Source organism: Monodelphis domestica, chromosome 5 (genome assembly GCF_027887165.1).
Source record: "Monodelphis domestica isolate mMonDom1 chromosome 5, mMonDom1.pri, whole genome shotgun sequence".
NCBI lineage: Eukaryota > Metazoa > Chordata > Mammalia > Didelphimorphia > Didelphidae > Monodelphis > Monodelphis domestica.
Genome location: NC_077231.1, coordinates 32,991,221 through 33,013,469, shown reverse-complemented (window position 1 = coordinate 33,013,469; position 22,249 = coordinate 32,991,221).

The following is a 22,249-nucleotide window of genomic DNA, read 5'->3' as shown; positions in this document are numbered from 1 at the left end:
GGGAGACTTCAGTTATGCGAACATTTGCTGGAGCTCACTCTCTTTCAAAATCAGAGCAATGAACAATCTAAAAGATGAAAACTTCATCTTTTAAAAGGTAAAAGAATCAATGAAAGAAATTTCTATTATGCATCTGATTCTCACCTGCAAGTAAGTACTCTTTGATGGGGTGGAAATGATGAGAGCCTTGCGTTGAATTTGTCACTCCATGTTAGAATTTGTGACAGAGAATCTGAGCCTAGTTTAATATGAAGTTTAGATTTTAGTAGAGTAGATTCCAAAAGGTAAGATTCTGTGGCCCAAGATGCTACTGGACAGCTCTGACTAGGAGGGATGAGAAGCTCTCTTGGGAATGAAATTACTATTATTATGAATTTTTATTGTAAAAAATGAAGATACAAAGAGAAAAAATTCCAGCAAGGAAGAAAGGGGAGAATTGCCCAAGGAGACTAAGGTGAATCTCTAGGTAAGTTACCAATGACTTAGATGTCAAAACATATACTGAAGATAAGAGCAAAGTAGCTGATGAGCCACGAATTCAAATCAGAGCAATAGTAATAACAACGAACCTTTATACAGAATATCAATTTTTGCAAATCAGTTTCCATATATTATCTCATATCATTCTGTAAGAATTTTGGTGATTCAAGAGTAGTATCAGAATGCTAAGGAAAATAAAAAATATTACTTTTTATTAATTAAGGATATTAAAGCTTTATTGAGAAATGTAGGGAGACAATATAAACCTCTGTATGTTGTGTGACATGTCTATGACATATATGCAGTCATGTACACACAGGAACACATGTGCATATCTATATAGACACATGTGATATGTGTTCATATGTATGTGCACACACACAGTCCCCCTGAGAGGGACTGATGGATTCAGAAATACACATCCAGACTCAAAAATAATTTGCTATTAATGTGGAAGGTGGTTTCCAGTGGAGTTATCCAGTGATCTGTGTCCATATTGTTATGCTATAACACTCTCATTTATGATGTGACTAGCACTTCCTTGGAGAATATTTCGCTGATTAATACTCACTTTGGAAGTTTGAGTTCTCTAGGAAGGCAACTACCCTTACGTTCTAGGAGCTCCCTCTGGGTATCCACTCTTGACTTTACTATCCATCTGCTTGCTTCCTATTAATTGGTTTTTGCCCTTTGTGCTGAAGAGGACCAAAAAATGACGTCACTATGGTGATGATTTTTGACTTGAGTATAAATTGGGTTAATTGAGGCAGAATGGCACAAAGTCATCAGCTTCACTCTCTTTTCCAGAGTCATCAAAGTCCAGTGGCAAGACTAAAGCCAGGATGGTGATGGCCTGGGATGACATGGATGACCTTGGCTTCTTGGATGTTTAGCCAAGCTCTAAGCATCCCATAACACTTGCTTGAGCTGCCTTCATGGCTGCTGGAACAAATTATTCTCCCTCACCTATTCCACCAAGGGGAAGTCTTCACGTGCCTTCACTCACCAATGGGTGTGAGGACTATTGGTTACCTTTAATCTGGTTTAGCCTGCCTGCTGAGACATTTTACTGGGGTGTGGCTGCTATACCTTCCTGGAGCCATAGGCGAGAGCCGAGTAGCAGGGAGATGTCAAAGGATGAAAAGGGTTCTCACACCAGAGGTGGCAATTCTCCCTGAATAGCCCTGTAGTGCTCAGTAGGCACAATTCCCTTTTTAAATTACATTTTTATTTTTCCCCAATGACATGTAAAAAGTTTCCCACATTTTCCAAAGATTAATGAGTCTTGAATTCTCTCCCTCGCCTCCATTCTACCTCTCCCCACCCCTCCTGCTATGGTAAGCGATCTCATATAGATTTTTACATGTGCAATCATAGAACAGTTATTCGAAGGCAGTATAGTTAGGGCAATAGCTACAAAACACTCCTCCTCAAGCTGGGATGCATCTTCTGACGATCCACGAAATGGGTAGAGAGTACAATGGTAATGATGAGCATGAGTGAAGGGCACCTTTGGTCAAGACTAATCACTTCTCTGGTACTGAAAGTCCTCAGAGTCCCTGAGCAGCCAGACATCTTTACAGAACCACTTCAGTTTGGAAGGCCAGTTCTTTTACAGCTCTCTTCTTTGCTGCCAGGGCTCCTGTCCTTTGACGATGTCTTTGGTTTTGAGTGACTTCCTCATTAGACCTTGTTTGTCTTCACAGTATGTGTCTCTGCTCCCTCACTGATAGCTCCTTCAATTGAATTCAATTCAAATTGTCTGTCTAACTGCTGGATGTGATTTTTACCTCTGTGGAAATAGGTAGCTCTATTGTTGGAAGCCACTGACTTTAATTGGGAGAAGGGAGTTGAGAGAGGTGTAAAGCTGCCTTCTTCTTTTCTTGATGGATTCTATTGGAATCAACCGACTCTCTTCAGAACTATTTAGAAGCTATTTAAAGTTACTCAGAACAGCCAATTTTTGGCTTGTCTATTGGTCAAGCTCTTTTTAATTCCACCAGAGAAAGATGTTCAAATAGATGGATAAGGGATCACCATGTGAATGTTAAAACCCTGTTATATTCCACTAGCATCTCATCATCTCAACACAGTTTCCACAGGACTCAAGATGAATGAGGTTGCTGACCACCTGATAGAAAGGAAATGGGCTCGGAGTACAGGTTGAGCCTTTTTTGGGTCATGGGCAATGCAGGAACTTGTTTTGCTTGCCTATACACATTTATAATGGGATTTTGTTTTTCTTACTTTCTCTCTTTTTGAAGCAGGTGAGGAGGGTGGGATGGGGAGAAATTGGGTCCAAAAACAAAATAAAAATTGATTTAAATACTTCATCATGCATGATTATATCCTGTTACTACAACTGAGCTGGGGGTAGTAGGTGGTGAATGGTGGTGGGGGAAGGGAATGAAATCTTTCCCCTTATTTGAATTAAGATGTAAATGATATGCTTATCAGATGTGCAGGCAACAGAAAGCTCTGAGGGAGAACCAATACAAAACCCTAATTTAAAAAGAGTTGGGATTCTGGGGCAAATTTCATAAGATGGAATTTAATAAGGATAAATATAAAGGCATCAATTCAGCTCCCTAAGATGGGGAAGGCATAGGTAGACAGCAGTTCATCTGAACATATTCTGAGGATTTAGTGGATTATTAGATAAATGGGAATCAAATGAGAAAATATTTGTAAAGTTTAGCATAATGCCTGGCACATAGTAGGTGCTTAATATATGCACGTTCCCTTCCCTTCCCTTGCTTTGCCTCCCCTTCTTTTCCCTTCCCTTTTGTTGCCCTACCTTTCCTTTAGAATCATTTAGTCAAAAAAGCTAATGCAATTTTAAGCTACACGTAGAAGCATAGTGTTCCAAGACTAGGGAGGTGATAGTAGGTAAAGGAGAGAGACATAGGGAGATGGTAGCTATGCAGCCACTTCTGGACAGTGATCATCTCTGTATAAGATCCTGCCCTAGGACTGAGCCCCATGGAGTAGTAGAGAATCAGCTTCCCAGGTAAATACAGCTATTTCCCCAAATTGATTTAGGAGATCTTCCCATGGCCCAAGGATTCCTCATCACAACATTCTGTATATCACAGCTCCCAAAAAACCCACGTGAAGGGAGACTTTCTTGGTCTCTGAGGCTGTTTGGTTTCTTTCCTTCCCTGATTTTCTGTGCTAAATCTCTGATTACTGGAGTCTCTTCATCTGCTTCTTCCATGGTTCCATACCCTGGAGACCACAGACACAAAGACACACAGACACAGACACAGACACAGACACAGACACAGACACACACACACACAGACACACAGACACACAGACACACAGACACACACACACACACACACACACACACGCTCCTTCCCTTCAGCTTTCACACACTATTCCAGGACACACGTGAGGTTGGTGCGCAGGAAGAATTGAAAATTCAGAGATCATGTATACAAGGGCCATGACAGTTCTATTCAACTATATGAAGGAGAAGCAAAAGGAATTAGACCTGTTTTGCTTGTTCCTAGAGGGCAGTACTAGAAATGATGGGTGGAAGATAGAGGCAGATTGTTCCTGATACAAGGAAACACTTCTTAACTTAACACTTTTTAGTTGCCTTGGGGAGCAGGATCTTCTTCGTCATTAGAGGTCTTCAAATGAGGTGCTTCATGACTACCTTTTGGATGATGTTGAGATCTAAGTATATAGTCTTTGAGGGCCCCATTTAGAGGACTTGACAGGACTCACATCTCTCAGAATATCCCAGTTATTGGATTAATGGTGTGTTATATTTGCCTCTCATGGCTAGCTAGGTGGTGCTTGGAATCAGGAAGTCTTATCTTTATGAGTTCAAATCCAGACTCACCAATTACTAGCTGTGTGACGCTGGACAAGTCACGTAGCCCTGTTTGAGGTGGAGAAGGAAACGAGTGACTCCAGTATATTTGACCAGAAAGCTCCAAATAGGGTAATGGAAAGTTCGACATGACTGAAATGACTGAACACTTATCTTTCTCATAAGAGGAAGAAGCATCAGTGAATCAGGCAAAATTGTATTTCTCAAGAGGCATGAATTTAGGGCTAATTTAGGAGAAGGCAAGCCACTGAGGCTGAAACTAGAAGCCTCAGCTACTAACAAATTTGCAATCTGTTCTGAATCTAAAAGGTGCTACTATTTAAGCAGTCTTGGCAATTGTGGTCTTGAACATATGATTTCCAATTAATGATGGAAATTTTACTCTTGTTCCTTAATCATTTAGTTAGAGGGAGCATCTTTCATCATCCAGTGTATAATAAGCAACTCTGGATGAAAGGTGTTTTTTGTGGCTCTCTTCCATCTGTTCAGCAACGAATGGGGCTCAATAATAGGAGGACAATAGCTTTTTAAAAATAGTTTAATGAGCGATCACTTTGGAGAGCTTGAGACTCAGAAGCTTAAGAGTCATTTAATTTAGTCACCCTTTGGTGTCTGTCCCAAACTCCTCCATTCAGCTTGGTCCTCAAGGTCCAAAACCTGGGTTCCTAAGGGTTTGAGCAAGGGGAGATACTGCAGAATGGCCAACTTTAGGTCTTCTAAAGACCTAAAGACCAAGGCTGTTCTTGGACCAACTTGAAAGTCCACCAGAATGTGGAAATATGAGGAAAAATGGATTAACCCTGAGGAAGGACAGTGAAGGCTTGATGGACAAAGCGTTTGCAGGCAAAGACACACTGCTCCTTGACTAATCTCTGCCACAGGGATGGAATAAAAGACATTTTTGAGACTGGACCATCTAGTCCACCATATTGATGAGGTCAGGAATAGCAGCAGCAATCACATAAATTTATTCAGCATCCTTATCAGAGTTGAGCAGTTACCTGACTTCTAGATTTGTGCTCCTCTGGTCTCCCCTTTAAAGATAGATACACGCATATCTACATTTATGTAGATAATATGTATATGTACATACATATGGATATAGGTATATGGAAAAGCAATAGATATAAGTATATAGAAAAGAGATAGAGGTATTTAGAAAAGCAATAGATAGATAGATAGATAGATAGATAGATAGATAGATAGATAGATAGATAGATAATGGTATATAGAAAAGAAATAGATTAGATAGAAGTATTTTGAAAAGACATGGATAGATAGGTAGGTAGCTAGCTAGATAGAGAGAAAATACCAGCCACCAGCCCTTGGGGTATGGCCAGCATTATCAGCCCTGATGATGATTGGGAGAAAGGCTCAGTCTTGGGAAAGAGGAGGGCATTCAGAGTGAGGTGGTGGGGGGTGGGGGAAGAGAAAGTAACTGAAATAAGAGGAAGAATAAAGCTGTATTTCCTGGGGAAATCCCCAAACTTTGGTGTAACTTTGGGTATTGCTTAGCCAGCAGAGAGAGATGAAATACCCGAAATGAATTTTAAAAATCCTACAGAATTGAGGAAAACAATCCCCTTGAGGGCAGATGTGAGTCAGTCCTGAATGAGGGGGGGCAGGGGAAGATCTTCCAGCTGTCCCCTTTGTGTGCTTTTGTGGATCCCTTGCTAGTATTTACTTGGGGTTCTCTTTATTTCTCCTTCTAGCAAAATAAAAACAAGGGAGGGTTTTTATGAAGTGAAAGGCTCCCTTTACCCACTGGCATTCATTTTTGCTCTCCTATTTAAAAATGGAGCATCTATCTCTTAACCTTTATTACTCTCCTTTAGGAGAGTGTATTATCATGTATTCAGGAAGACTCAGGTACAATGCCTTCTCCCAGAATCTTTAGGGTGCCTCTTTTCATGGCTAGCTTTCTTTCCTGAGACAGCTGCTTGGCTGTCCTAACCTCTACCTCAGAGTTTACCAGTTGGTCTGCCCAGTTCCAGATAATGGGCCATGGGAAGCCCAGAGCTAAAACCTGAGGCTATTTAAGTAGGGTTCAGTGTGGAAGCCAATATCTAATTGGACCCAGTGTAGGCTTATCACCATATTTGGGCAAGGGGAGTTGGGATGGAGTGGCATAGACCTAGTCTACCAAATTCATACTAGGAATTTCATTCCCTTCCTTGCCAAGCTTTATCAGGAAGCCTACTGCAGAGGAAATCTGTCTTTATGGGTCCAGATAAATAGAACCCCTTGTTATAGCCCACTAAAAAGAGACAAAGGATCCTCCATATCTAGGGCCTCTAAGGGTTAGTGATCGCCCTGGGCCAAAAGAATGCCATAGCTGGGAGAAGCTGCACACTGGCCCATTTGGACCATGCCCTTATCAACAGTGAGTTGGTTCCGATGAGTTATCAGATTTGTCTTTAAACTTATGCAGCCTCCCAAGCTCAGTGGTGAAATGGACATGGCTTCCAACTGCTTTGGAGGAAAACATCCTTTTTTTGGATTGGGGGGGGGGATAGGGGTAAAAAATAGACTCTTTTCCCACCTGGTTCCCTTCCCAGCTCTCAGTCTCACTCCTGTCCCATTTTCTTCCCTTACAGCCCTTATTTCAGCCCAGGCTTAATGCATTTTGAAAAACCCCTTACCTTCTGTCTTAGAATCAATACTAACTGTGGGTTCCAAGGCAGAAGAGCAGTAAGGGCTGGGCAATTGAAGTTAAGTGATTTGTCCAGGGTCACACAGCTAGGAAATATCTGAGGCAACATTTGAACCCAGGATCTCTGTCTCCAGGTCTGACATTCAATGCCTTTGTCTTTGAGCCCTTCAGAGAGCTTACTTCTCCCCTGAAGTCAATTGTTCCCGACCCCCATCAGAATTGCATGTGTCCTTGCTGCTAATTCCATAAGTTGTTTTGAATGATACTTAGAAAAGAAAAGTGCATTTACATTGATTTCTAGTTCTCTAGTTTTTAACAGGCAAGTGAGTTAAAGCCTGGGAATATGATTCCTTTGCCCTCCCTGGAAGCCTCCTTAAACATCCATGCAGGCTCATTCTCCTTCCCCTGATTCATCATTTGCATGCTCATAAGGGCAGCAGCAAGGATCCAGACTCCTGGATTGGGTCACCCATTTTCCTGAGGCTCTCCTTCCTCTCCACCACCCTACAAGGTCAACTTCAAGGCCATTCCAATCCAATTCTGCTGACTTCACTCAATGTTCCAAGCTAGCCTTCTGGAATCCAGGCCAGCCCACTGGTTCAGCTCAGGAGTGGAATGAGATGAAACCTTTCTGGACCATATGACATTGAGTAAAAGGGAGTTTATTGGACCATAAAAAGGCTTTTCAGGGATTGCTGCTCCCCTCTGCCCCTGAACATGCTGGCACATGGCCAAAGATGTTGACTCAAGTGAAGGTGGGGATTCCATGGAGCCCAGAGCCGTTGACTCCTCCTTTGGCTGGGTCTTCCATGCCCTGGGTGACCAGGAAACCACACTGGGCCTTGAGCTCTTCTTCCCTGACCCAATCAGATTTCAAGGAGAGTTTCCCTGGACTTTTAAGGAGAAACTATTCCAACCTACCAGAAATAGATGTCCCTCCTACCACAATGGCACCTTGTAGCAGCTCCCCACAGTTGGGTTGACAGGGGACCATTTTTCTCCATCTTAGTCAGAGCTGGTTTGGAATAGTAGATAACCTGCTACACTTGGAATCAGGAAAACTTTGGTTTGAAATCTGCCTCCTCTGAGACCTGAGGTCAAATCCAACCTCAGACAAATTTACTCAGTGTGAACCTGGACAAATCACTTAACCCAGTTTGCCTCAGTTTCCTCATCTATAAAATGAGCTGGAAAAGGCAAAGGCAAACTACTTTAGTCTCTCTTCCAAGAAAACCCCAAATGGGGGTCATGAAGAATTGGTCACAACTGAACAACAGCCAAAAAATTGTTTTGTATCTTTGTATAGTATTGAATTGTATTATATTTTAAATTATATGTTCTAGGCACCGTTGAACACTTTACAAATATAATCTGAACTGGTTTGTCTCCATTTTACAGATGAGGAGACTGAGGCAAACAGTGATGAAATGACTTACCTAAGGTTACACAGCTAATAGGAGTGAGAGGCCACATTTGAATTCAGGACTTCCTGACTCCAGACCCAGGATTCTGTTCAGTCTGTCACGTAGCTGCCTCTTACACTTATATATTATACTATGAATCCACTCACGGACTTTTATTAGATATAGTCACATAAACAATATCATCTGATGTGTCTGAATACATTCCCTTAATGTCTGATACCTTTTATTTTGGCCTCACTGACCAGTGATTTTATTCTGGGCGGTTTGTGTTTAGTTCTCTCAGCTACTAATTCCCTTTTATCCCTTGACCCAGGGCTTCTAGGTATTCCCCTGGGCACAAACCATTCCAGAATCTATCTGTCCTCTACCCAGATCCTTTGGCCATGTCCTGGCTTGCCCAGCTCAAGCTTCAGAGAGGCAGTGTAATCTAGGAAATCAGGAATTGGACTCAGAGTCAGGAAAATGTGAGTTCAAATCTTGCCTCAGACACTTATAATTTACCAACCATATTTACCAAGGCAAGTCATATAACCTCTTTGTGTCTTGGATTTCTTATTTAGAAAATAAAAGGTTGGGTTAAATGGCTTCTAAGGTCCCTTCAGAGTCACAATCCAGGACTGTATAATTCTCATTGGATCCCTTGAAGAGGACTGGTCCTAGAACCAACAAGTTCCAGGTAGAATTGGATAACAAAGATTGTCATTTAATCAATAACTATTTATTAAGTCCTTACCACCTAGAGCACAAATTGTAAGTGGGAAAGAGAGGAGAATTCTTGGTTCCGGTTATCAATCAGCTCAGGTTCTATACAGGAAACAGGGGTTTTTAAATGTTTTTATTAATGTCTTTTTTATTTGTTTTTATATCACCCACTTTGCCCTCGATGTGCCACTTCCCACACTCTCCCAGAGAAAGAACTTTTCTTTTTTCCCCTTTTTTATTTATTTCTTTTAAATTTTATTTAATTGATTAATTTAAAGCATTTTTCCAGGATTACAACAAAAATCACGGAGAAAGAACTTTTAAAACAAAGAATTAAAAAACGTTTAGGAAAAAACAACAAACATATTGACCCAGTCTGATGTTGTATTCAGTGTTCTATACCCATAGTCCCCACCTATGCAAAGATGAGTGGGATGTTCATTCTCATAACTCTTTTTTGTAGGGACAAAGCTTCAATTTCTATTATTTTTTTCTGTTTGTGCCATTATCTTCTTGGTTCCATTTACTTCTCTTTTCGTTCATTCATCAGTCGTCCCTGAATTATTCTTTGAATTCATCACATTCATCGTTTCTTCCGTTATATTCATAAGTCGTTTAGCCATTACCTAATTGATGCTTCTGGCATACTCTTTCCCATGAATATTTGCTGAGAGATTATCCCTTCTCTCTTTGGAGAAAAGTCTCAGACTCATAATAATACATTAGCAAGATTACTTGGGAGGCAACATGAAGGATTTATCACACATTAAAAGGGACCAATGAATATAAAACAAAGATGCCATAAGGCACTCGTGACACCATTACTGTATTATAAATTCAGGGGAGGAAGAAAACGCTATTGGATAGAGTGAATTAATAAAAAGTGAGAGACTTCCTAGAAGTGGTGGGACTTATGTTGGGCCTTGAAGGACAGATAGAAATTTGGATGGGGGAAGAGAGAAGGTGTGTGTGTGTGTGGGGGGGGGGACCAGTATTTCAGAAAGGAAGAATGGGAAAAATTCAAAGCAGCTGGTCTAGAGTGGAAGGTATCTGAAGGGAAGTCATGGGAGTTGAAACTAGAAAGGAAAGTTTCTAAATAAAAGCCAATGATAAGTGCTAACATTCAAATCCACTTACTATGGGCAGCTAGGTGCTCAGTGGATAGAGTGCCATGCCTGGAGTCAGGAAGACCTGAGATCAGATCTAGCCTCAAATATTTCCTAGCAGTATGACCCTGGGCAAGTCACTTAACCCTGTTTGCCTCAGTTTCCTCATCTGTAAAATGAGCTGGAAAAGGAAATGCAAACCATTCCAGTATCTTTGCCAAGAAAACCCCAAAAGGGGTCATGAAGAATCAGACTTGATTGAAAACCACTGAATAACAATATGTGCTAAGCACTTTACAATCATTATCTCATTTGATCTTCAGAATAAGCCTAGGAGATGGGTGTTACTGTTATTCCCGTTTTACAGATGAGGAAACTGAAACAGTTTTAAGAGGTTAAAATTACTTGTCCAGATCATTCACCCAAGAAAGTTTTAGATTGCTGTGCCAAGGAGTATTTTATTCTGTAAGCAATGGATGGCCAAGGAAAGGCTGTTAAGCTGAAGAATAACTGCTTAGGAATGGAGTGAGAGAGCCAGAGACAGTGCCCAGAGGGAGGTAACAAGACCATGAGCTAGGATGCTGGAAGTGGGAATGAAAAGGTTGGGGGATGGATTTAAGAGACATCAAACTTGTGTCAGGGGGAAACAAATGAAGGCTGGAGAGGAGAACGGATCAGGAAGAAAAACTACAAGACCGCCTGGGGACAAGGGAGATGACAACTCCCCTTTGAGCAACCTGAGAAAGCTTCCTGGAAGAAGGGGGATTTCAGGAGCCACTGGAAGAGTGGTGACATTTGGTGCCTCCTGATGCCAGACGGGAGTGCCCTCTAGTGGTTAGAGCATAATCTGTTTAGATTCCAGTGATTTTTTTTTTCTTCTGAAGTATTGTGGATGGGGAGGTTTAAAGACTTTCTGACTCTGATGAATGAGTTCCAGTCTGCTGGCCTGTGAAATGGGAATGTTTTCCATTGATGCTAGGAAACTGGATAAGCACATGTTTTTATGAATCATTGAGCCAGACAGAAGAAAAAACCCTAGATGATAATCAGTGACATTTATATGCCAGACACTATGCTAAGTACTTTACAAATAGCTTATTTGATCCTCACAAAAACTCAGGAAGGTAGATGCTATTATCCTCATTTTACAGATGAATTAACCATGGGAAACAGAAGTTAAGTGACTTTCCCAAGGTCACACAGCCTGTAAGAGCCTGAGATCAGATTTGAACTTAGGACTTTCTGATTTCAGGTTTTGGGCTCTATGCAATGAGCCACCTGCCTCCCAGATATGAGCAAATTGCCTTAGCAATTTTCCCCTGGTGAGCCAGTGGTCCAAAATAGATGAGAAAGGGGACCATATAATGCCTCTTATTAGTGGCCAGTCTCTCACACAAGTCTGAACTCAGTCAGCCGCTAAGTACATGCCCCCATAGTTATTGAGTGGGTCTCCTAAAAGAAAGAGTGGGCACCGTGCCCTACCCTTTGGTAATTGTCAGGAATTAATGTTGCAGTGCAGGAAGGAACATCTAAAGGCAAGTCAGAGCACCTCTGATGGGTCCCCGATTCCTCTATAAAATGAGAAAGGTGAACCAAATTATCCTTATGCTTCTTTCTAGCTTTGATTCCTCCAGGCTCAAGTCAGGAAAAACTATTAGCTATTGAGTTGTGTAGAGCTGTTTTGTTCGAATGTGGAAGGACTCCAAATCGTTGTTCTATGTCTTCCTCCTCTAACAGCAGTCACTCACTCACTATTATTAAAAAATGAATTCAACTATAGTCTCAGACACATACTATATTTGTGACCCTGGGCAAGTCACTTAACTTCTGCTTTCCTCAATTACCTAAGCTGTAAAATGGAGATAATACCTATCTTGAGGGGCTGTTGTAAGGATACAATGATATACTATTTGTAAAAACACTTAACATACTGTCTGGCACATAGCAGGTGCTATGTAAAGGCTTGTTCTCCTTTTCTTCCCTTCCCACCCCCCCCCCCAATACTCCTCATGAAGGTGTCTGGTGTTTTCCCTTAGATAATGAGCCCTCATCTCTTTCCTGAGCTCTTGTCCTGCATCAGCCATTGCTGCCTAGACATCTCTGCTTGTAGGGCCAATAGGCATCTCAAACTTAACAAATTTAGAGAAGAGGGTGAGAGAAGGGGAGAAGAGGAGAGGGAGAGGGGGAGAAAAGGAGAGTAGGGAGGGAGAGAAGAAAAGTGAGAAAGAAGAGGAGAAGAAGAGGAAAGAGAAAAAGACGGAGGAGGGAGAGAAAAAGAGTGAGAAGTGAGAAAGAGGCAGAGAAGAAGAGAAAGGAGGAGAAAAGAGAGAAAAGAGGTGGGAGAGAGAAGAAAAGTGGGAGAGAAAAGGAAAAGACGGAGAAGAAGAAGAAGATAAAAAGATGGAGGTGAGAGCGAAAATGAGAGAAAAAGGGGAGAGAGCAGGGGAGAAGAAAAGGGAGAGGGAGAGGTTGCCTATTGCTTCTAGGGTAAAATGCGAACTCTTCTACCTAGCATTTAAAATCCTTCATAATCTTAGAACTCACCTACCAGCTGTTCCCTGAATTCACCATTCTATTGACCACCCTGTGCATTTTCCCACGCCCTTTTCCATGCCTACAAAGCATTCCTTCCTCACTTCCATCCCTGGGAATGCCCAGCTTCCATCAGGACTACTTCTTACAGAAAACCCGTCCGGAATCCCGCAGGGACTTAGTGCCTTGTCCTTCTTGAACTTCTGGCGTCTTTATTGACCTGTGGACAATTCGTGTCTTGTGGCTTGAAAACTACGAATTCTCATGATTATTAGGTGAAAGCTTCCTAGGGGAAAACTGCTTGATTCCTTCTCCTTTCTGTCAGCTCAATTCTTCCGGAGGCTTGGTCCAACCCTGCCCTTCCTATTAAACTCCTTCGTCCCCTGCTCCTTCCAGGTCCCTATCGTTCTCCCCAAACTTACTTCCCTCCTCCTTTACTCTGCCCTTCTCTTCCCCACTTTCTCCCGCACCTCCTCAATTGCAGGAGCCTGCTCTCTCTTACACAATCTCCCAACCTGCCCCCTTCTAGCAGTGGCCTCTCCCCGGGATGATTACAATAGCCCGCTAATCGGTCTCCCAGCCTCAGGTCTCTCCCCTCTTCAATCCACTTTCTCCACAGCTGCCAACGTGATATTCCTAAAGCACAGGTCTGACCAGAACACTCTGCAGACCAAGGAACTCGCGGGGGTGCGATAAAGGCTCCTCCGTCATTCAGATCCCTCCACCTTCCGGCTCGGACTACCCTTCCGGACTTCGCATCATTCATCCCCCTCAGGCACTCTCTGGTCCATCCTAGCACGTGCCCAGAGGCACATCTAACGGGGCTGACGGTCTGTTTCTCTCACGTGACGTTCAGTCTCTTGCTTCTTTGCTTTTGGGTAGGGTTTTCCCCCCTATGTTTGAGATACACTCTTCCTTTCTGCTACTTAGAATCTCGAGCTTTCTTCAAAGCGAAGCATCTGAGGCTTTTCCTGAGTACCCTCCCTGCTGTTAGCGCCTTTCCACCAAATATCTTGTATTCAAACATATGTGCACACGCATGTATTCATGCATTTCGTCTATTTATCTGTCTGTAGCTGACCTTTGGCCGTATTGATGCGTGACAATGGTTCGGGATAGTTGGGGGCACGTATCCCTGCTGCTCACCACTGCGGTTGAATAGACTCCTACATCCATCTTCCCTTCAAAAATATTTTGTGAAGGGGCTTCTGGGTAGCAGAATTGGAAGGCAAGTAAGCAAGCAGATACTAGGAGGCAATCTTGCAGGCTGATAACTCTGAGGTCTGCTGCATCAGAAAAGCAAGCTTGCCTTCAACTCACACCCCTAAAGGTATTTTCCTTTGATTGACAGCTGATCAATCTCCAGCTTCTTGTCCTTTTGCATGCCTTATCATTTCTCTCCTCCACAGGAAGAAACCATCCCTTGAGGAAGAATTGTTTTCCCTTTGGGGGAGGGGGGGGAAGAGATTTCTCTTCCTCCATCCATCATGACATCTTGCAGCAGTCACTCATCCAGTAGTCTGCACTGACCAGCAGAGGACAGGCACAGTCAATCGAGGCATGAAACCAGAGGATTTTCGTGAGGAGAGAAAGAAACAGAAACAGAGAGTCAGAGAGAGGAGACAGACAGACAGTCAGACAGACAGACGCACAGACGGAAACAGAGACAGAACAATTCCCGAGAGCATAGCTGAGTGAATTACTCAGTAGCACAATGAGCCCAGGAACAGCAACACAAGGACATCAGGAGCAGAGGAAGGATATGGTGCCTATAGTAATACTAGAGGTGTGAATTGCCTGGGTCTTATATGCTCTTTAATTGTGTGCATCTCCTCAACACAAGAGCTGTATGTAGTTATGTAAGTGGGCCCACGTTTAGAGTTGGGGGGCTCAGTGTTGAAATGTCTTGTTTTTAATGTTCTTATATGGACACCTCAGGACATTTATTTGCTTTGAGTCAATTGTGTTTATTGGCTGACTATTATAGGAAAGTAAACTGGGGGCTTGTGAGCTATTAGTTTTAGATGTACATACCCAATGCATTAGCTACAAGCAGCTATGGCATATAAAAGGCACTTCGTTAATCCCTTTACTCACAAGGAATCACCTTAGAGCTCTCATCATCCTTTGCCTAGTTTATTGACAGTTTCCTACTGTCGACTTCTACATAGCTAATAAAGTGATTCTCCTAAAGTACACGTCTGATCATGCCATTCTCCTGCTCAATAAACCACAATGGCTCCCTACAGCCTCTGGGTCCAAATATTAACTCCTTAATTTGGCTTTTAAATCTCTTCACCACCTATCCTCAATTTACCTTTCTAGTCTTATTCTAATACTCCTTTCCTGCACTCCATCAAATTAAGCTTCTTGTTCTTAGTTGCTACAAATATATTATCTTGCACCTCTGGATCTTCATATCACTGGTTCCCTAAAATTCATTCCCACCTTACTTTGATTCGTAGAATCCCAAGTTTCCTTCAAAATTCTTCTCATGCCTTGTACATGAAGCCATTCCCGATCACTCCCCATTGGTCTCACATTTCCCCAAATTTACTTTATATTAACTCTGCATGTTTCCTTCTTAGAACTAGATGTGTTTATGTCTCCCCCAAGAGAATATAAGCTCCCTGTGTTGAGGGACTATTTCATTGTTTTTAGATTGCCAGCACTTGGCACAATGGCTGATACATAGTAAGGACTTATAAATGATTGATTGAATATTTAAGTACCATATAAATGTCAGCTAGTATGATTACTACTATGTCTGTGTGGGATACAAAAGAAACAGGATGACTTCTTTTCTCTCTTTGAGGTTTGTAGTCTGGAAAAGTTTTTAGGCGACCAACTCCTCCAGCTATCACTGCACAGAATTTGTTGTGTCATTGGATTACTTTTGAAAGCCCTTACCTTCTGTCTTAGAATCAATTACTAAGTATTGGGTCCAAGACAGAAGAGTGGTAAGGGCTGGGTAATTGGGGCTAAGTCATTTGCCCAGGGTCACAGAGCTAGGAAGTGTTTGAGGTCATATTTGAACCCAGGACCTCCCATCATCAATCCATTGAGCCATCTAACTGTCTATTTTAAGACATTTTACATGTCCAATTTTGTCTGATCTTGAGGCACGAAGACAGATATTGAGCCCCCTTTTAGAGGAAGAAATTGAGTCTCAGAGAGATTTCTTGACCTTCTTGAAATCATAGCAATTGTAAATATCTGGGTCAAGATTCAAATTCAGGACCTGACTCCAAGACCAAAGCTCTTTCTACAAGTGTCTCCTGGTGGGACCATCATTGGCATGGAAGAGTTAGTTCCCATGGTTCCCTGTAGACTTGCTCTTTGATTGACTTCTGGGAAGAAGTCCAGGAAGCAGCAGTTCAATGGGGGGGGGGGGGTGACTGGAGAGGTGACCAGATGAAAGGAACTAAGGACAAATCTGGACCAGAGTTGCTAACCTGGCATACGCTTGGATGAAGGAAATGGTGGCCTTTTATTTCCAGGATCAAATTAGAAACCCTCTGTTTGCCTTACAAAGCTAGGCTGTCTCCCTCCTCCTTTCCCAGGCTTCTTACACCCCATCTCCTTACTGGCTCACTCACCAGCCTCTCCCCATGCCTGGAATCTTTCTCCTCCTCATCTCCACCTCCTGGCTTCCCTGGCTGGCTTCTTCCAAGACTCCGCTCAAGTCCATCTTCTGCAAGGCATCCTGCTGCCTTTCTCCCAGAGTAGCTGCCAGTCCCAATTTCCTCCTACATAAAAGGTCAAGGTTGGATTTCGTACTCTCTCATCGTCAACTTATTCTCTTTGTATACAGCTTCTCTATACAGTCACCTGCATGTGGCCTCCCCATTAGGTTGTGGGCTCCTTGAGGTCAGGGACAGGACTTTTGCCCCCCCCCCCCATTTATTTCAATTATTTCTATTTTTTTCTATTTCCAGGGATTAGTACAGTGCCTGGCACTAATGCTTGTGGACTGGCTATCTGACCTGTGAGTCTGGGGACCAGGGAGGAGCATCAATCCAATGAACAACACTGCTTTTACCTCCCCACTCCCACTTTGGGCCCCTAAAAGGAGAAGTCCCATCATCCCCCAGCCAACTTTATTTCCTGCTTGTCTCTTCATCTCCTTTGGCTGCTAAGAAAAGCAGCTCTTCTTGCCCCCCCCCCCCCCCAGCACTACAGAGGGGGCAGGCTTCCCCACAGTTGCCTTGCACGTTAGTCTAGTTCCCAGAGGAGGGATGGCTGGACAGCACCTGGCACACAGGCGTTGCCTTTTGCCAATAGCTGACACTTTCCCAGTCTCGAGCTCCGGACTCCTGGCCTTGCTCTTGCTCGCCCTCTGGTGGAGAGACTCCATGATGGCGAGCTAGATTGGACCTTTGAAATGAAATTCAACCTTGTTTCATAGGAGAGGAAATTGAGGCATGGTTGGAGGGAGGGATCGGCAGATGTCACACAGGGCACAAATTGCTGAGGCAAGAGTTTGAATGAAACAATTAAAGATCAATGCAAAACAGTCTTCCTCTAGGCTAGTAATCTCCAAACTTCTATACTGTGCATTCCCGTGTGTGTATTATTTATGAATGCATCATTTTCATTTATATTTATTTTTTAGTTAAATCCAATTGCCTTTTTATTTATTTTTCAACATTTCCTAATTATATTTTAAACACTTTTAGCCATCTTTGTTTCTTTGGATTATGGCTGGTTGATCACACACCCCTTGAGGTGGGTCCGCACTGTCTTGTGCTCCCCAGGAGGTAAGGGCTCTCACTTTGGAGACTCTGGAGGCTTTGAAGGCCCTGATGGCCTTTCTAGATACCACGTCTTTCATGCAGCTCGTGTGGAGTCCTAAAACAAGGTATCTATTTTGCCTTATGATCGGTAGGACACGTGCCTTATAAGAACCACACAAGGACAGTAAGTGTGTAAGAAGTATCATGGTCTCCACTTACAGATGAGAAAACTGAAGCTCAAAGAGATGAAATAATTTGCCTCAGCCAGGCAGTGGAGTCAAGTGGTGAGCCTACCTCTTGGGGAGCAGGTTCTTGGAGTTCAAGAATTGTGCCTATTCACCAACTAGCTCTGTGGCACTCAGAGAAAGAAAGTTCTATTAACAGCATTAATTGACTGATCTGGGGCAGCTACCTTCATCTCTATGTGCCTCAGTTTATTCATTTGTAATGTGAGGTAATTCCAAGGTCGCTATCAACTCCATATCTGTGGTCCTATGAGCACCTGGAACTGTGTGCTATTGCTTCTTAATAATGGAATTGTCCTAAAATTAAATGGACTGTTTTGAAAAGTTCCAGAAGAAGCAAGTTAGCGCAGTTGATAAAACATCAGATCTGATGGGGCAGCTGAGTGGCTTAGTGGATTGATACTCAGACCCAGAGATGGGAGGTCCTGGGTTCAAATCTGACCTCTAACACTTCCTAGCTGTGTGACCCTGAGCAAGTCACTTAACCCCCATTGCCTAGTATTGATTCTAAGATGGAAGGTAAGTGTTTAAAAAAATCCCATCAGATCTGAAATTTTGGGGACCTGAGTTCAAAATTGGTCTCAAATCTTTGTAAGCCACTCCTCTATCTTAGAATTGATGATAAGAAGGGCAGCTAGATAGCTTAGTGGACTGAGAACCAGGCCTAGAAATGGGAGGTCCTGGGTTCAAATTTGATCTCAGATACTTCCTAGTTGTGCGATCCTGGGGAAGTCGTTTAATTCTAATTGCCTAACTCTTATTGCTCTTTTGCTTTGGAACTAATATTTAACATTGATCCAAAGATGGAAGCTAAGGATTAAAAAAACAATTAATACTAAGACATAAGGTAAGGGTTAAAAAAAGAGAGAGACAGAAAGACAGTGAGTTTCCCATCACTTAGATGTTTGTTTGTAAGAGGAGCCTGGATGACCAATTGTTGAGGATGTTTTAGAGGGAGCTTCTGCTAAGGTATAGATTGAACTAGGTTCTAAGTGGGATTCCGTGATATGTTTCTGTGATTCTAATGAATGGTGTCTGTGTCAGACTAGAGGAGCTCTGGTGTGTTATAGTGGAGTCAGGTGAAAGGTTCAGACGTTTAATAGTCCTGAGTGACCTTGGGCAAGAGGCTCTCCTGAATCTTCTCTTTTGTAAACTATGAGAGTTGGATAAATCAGCTGTTAAGTTTCTACTAGAGCCCAGTTCTGTTATTCTTGGCTTTCTTTTTCTTTCTCCAACTCCCAGCTACCAAGACAGAACTCTAGAGACACAAGGGTGAGACTAAGACTGGTGGTAAACAGAAGGATCACTTCCCCACCCCCTTTTGAGTGTTGGGGGCAAAAAAAAGTCGGTGTCTCCAAGCCTGGGTAGTGTCTGGCTTCTTCTCTTGTCTGAATTCTCCTGAGCTGGCAGGGGCTGGGTATTTCCCCATTCTGCCTCTCTGACACAGACCCCTTTCTCATACAAAGAACCACTTTAATGAGCTCTTTTCTCTAAGAGCCCGGGGGTCCTGTAGACATTGGAAGTAAACATAATTATAGCCCTGGGACTAATTAGAGCCACATCAAAAAGAAAGCTACCTCCCCAACCAAAATCCTGTCCCATGCTGACTGACCTTGTAAGTAGTGAAATCATAGCTGTCTAATATGGGCTGGAAACAAACATTGGAGGGACTGTGGAAAAACAGACCTACTCACTCACTGACCAGGGCACTGATAAAGTTTGTCTCGTGCCTGTTGGCACAGAGTTACTGGGAGCCATCAAAGACCATGCTGTTTGACCCGGCCACATGTAGAAACTGGGGGCTGCGAAGCAGCTCACAGGAAGGATGGAAACACCCAATGAAACCCCCCTAAGTGACTTTACTTATTCACATCCCCTTATTATTGGAATTGCTATGATTATTACGCTGACTTAGCCCCAGGAAAAACAGATGAGAGCAACATGCTTGTAGGGTTAATACAGATGTCCCACTCCCCCCAGAATATTACCAGGAGAGTCCACTTACAAAATTAAACCCAAGGATTCTTATATAATCACTTAGATAGGACCCTCTTTTTTAAGGCATAAAAACTTCTGGAAAATCTGTGCTCTGAATTCCCCAGCATATATCTGGGTCATGTTGATTCTACCTTCTGACCCTGCACTTAGCAACAATGTTTTGTTGACTATCTCCTTAGGCTTCGTTTCTGTTGTTAGGTTCTATGGAAACATGTATGTTGAGAATAAAATTGTGTGCCAGAAAAGCATGTATTCACTGAAGCTATAAAATAAATGCAAATCCCATTCAATGGCAGAAAACGGAGTGACGCCTAAGCACAGGTAGCACTCAGTCATCTCTCATCTTATTATTTGCTTAACTTAGTCAGAAGGACCCTCCTCTTTGAGAGACCACAGGTTTGGCTCTCAAACCAGAGTATGGTGGTGTGAAATGAGGCAAACATTGTCAGGTATGGATATGCATCAATGTTTTTATTTAAAGATGAGTTGCTGGGAATAACAATAGCTACCATTTACATAGTGCTTTAAGGTTTACATGGCACTTTACCTATGCTAGCTCATTTGGGTCTCACAACCCTGGGAGGCAGGTGTTATGTATTATCTTCATTTTACGGATGAGGAAACTAAGACTCACAGAAGTTAAATGACTTGCCTAGAGTCACACAGCTAGTTAAGGGTTAGAGGCAGAATTTGAACCAAGTCTTCCTGACTGCAGGTCTAATCCTCTATATATTGCACCTAGCCGCCTATAGAAGGGTGACTGACGATATAAAAATAGAGTATCAGTAAGAATTTGGGAGCAGGAGTAGGGGAACCCTTATTGTTTTTTTAATAATTACATTTTCAGTTACATGTAGAAACAATTTCTAACAATTTTAGGATTCAGGTTTTCTCCCTCCCTCCTTTCCCCCACTCTCCACAAGACAATAAATAATCTGATATAGGCTATACCAGTGAGTTCATGCAATCCTTATTTCCATATTTTTCATGTCGTAATAGGAGACACATATCACACATACACTAAAAAACCCATGAAAGAAATAAATGGAAGATGGCACGCTTTGATCTGAACTTCGACTCCAACAGTTCCTTCTTTGGCTGTGGAAAGCATTTTCATTAGGGATCCCTTTTGGTTTTCTTAGAAACTTGCTTCACTGATAATGGTTTAGTCTTTCACAGCTAATTATTGTCTATTTCTGTTACTGCTTGCACTGTTCTGGTTCTGCTCACTTCACTTTGTGTCAATTCATAGAAGTCTTTCCAGGTTTTTCTGAACTCATCCTGTTCCATTATTTCTTATGGTTGTATTCCATTACTGCCATATCCCCCAACTTCTTCATCTATTCTCCAAGTGATGAATAACCCCTCATCTTTTAATTCTTTGTCACTACAGAGTTGCTAAAAATATTTTGGCACATGTAGGTCTTTCTCCCTTACTTCTGATCTCTTTGGGATACAGATCCAGTAGTGATATTGCTTGGTCAAAGGGTATGTGTAGTTTTATGGCCCTTTGATCCTGGTTCCATATTGCTTCCCAGAATGGCTGCACCAGTTTACAGCTCCACCAACAGTGTCCAAACTTTTCCACGTCCCCTCCAACATTCATCATTTTCCTTTTTGGTCATTTTAGTCAATCTGATAGGTGTGAGGTGGCACCTCAGAGTTGTTTGAATTTGCATTTCTCTAACAATAGTGAATTGGAAATTTTTTTTCATATGACTGAATAGTTTTGATCCCTTTCTCTGAGAATTGCTTGTTAGATCCTTTGGCCATTGTTCAATTTGGGAATGCTTTGTGGTCTTATAAATTTGACTCAGTTCTCCATATAGTTGAGAAATGAGGCCTTTGTCAGAGACACTAGCAAGTGTATCTTTGCCAAGAAAACCCTAATACTAGCAATAAAACTTGTTGTTTCCCTTCTGATCTTGGTTGCTTTGGTTTCCTGTGTTCAAAACCTTTTTTAATTTAGTGTAATCAAAATTATCCATTTCATTTTTCCTGATGTTCTCTGCATTTTGTTTGGTGATAAATTCTTCCCTTATCCATAAGTCTGACAGGTAAGCTTTGCCTTGTTCCTCTAATTTGTTTGTGGTGTCGCCCTTTATTTCCCTTACTGTCTTAGTAACAACTCTAAGACACAAGACCAGTAAGGGCTAGGCAATGGGGATTAAGTGACTTGCTAGGGGGGCCCACAGCTAGGAAGAGTCTGAGTCTGGATTGGAACCCAGGTCCTCCCAACTCCAGATCTGGCTCTTTCTCCACAGCTGCCCCAATAAGACATTTGAAAAAGGAATTCCCAGTAGAATCTCAGCTTTTAATCCCGCTGGTCCGCTGCTCGCTGTGTAACCAAGCTACTTGACTACCAGGGTACTTAAAAAAGAAGAAGGAAATTGAAAAGCATCAGAAAGCAGGGAATGCTGTGAGCTTTGGGTCGGGTAGTTAAAATCCCTTTGTACTATTAATGCTCCAGGGCATCCCCTGGTTTTTTTTTTTCCATTATGAGGTTAAATTATCCTGTTGTCAACC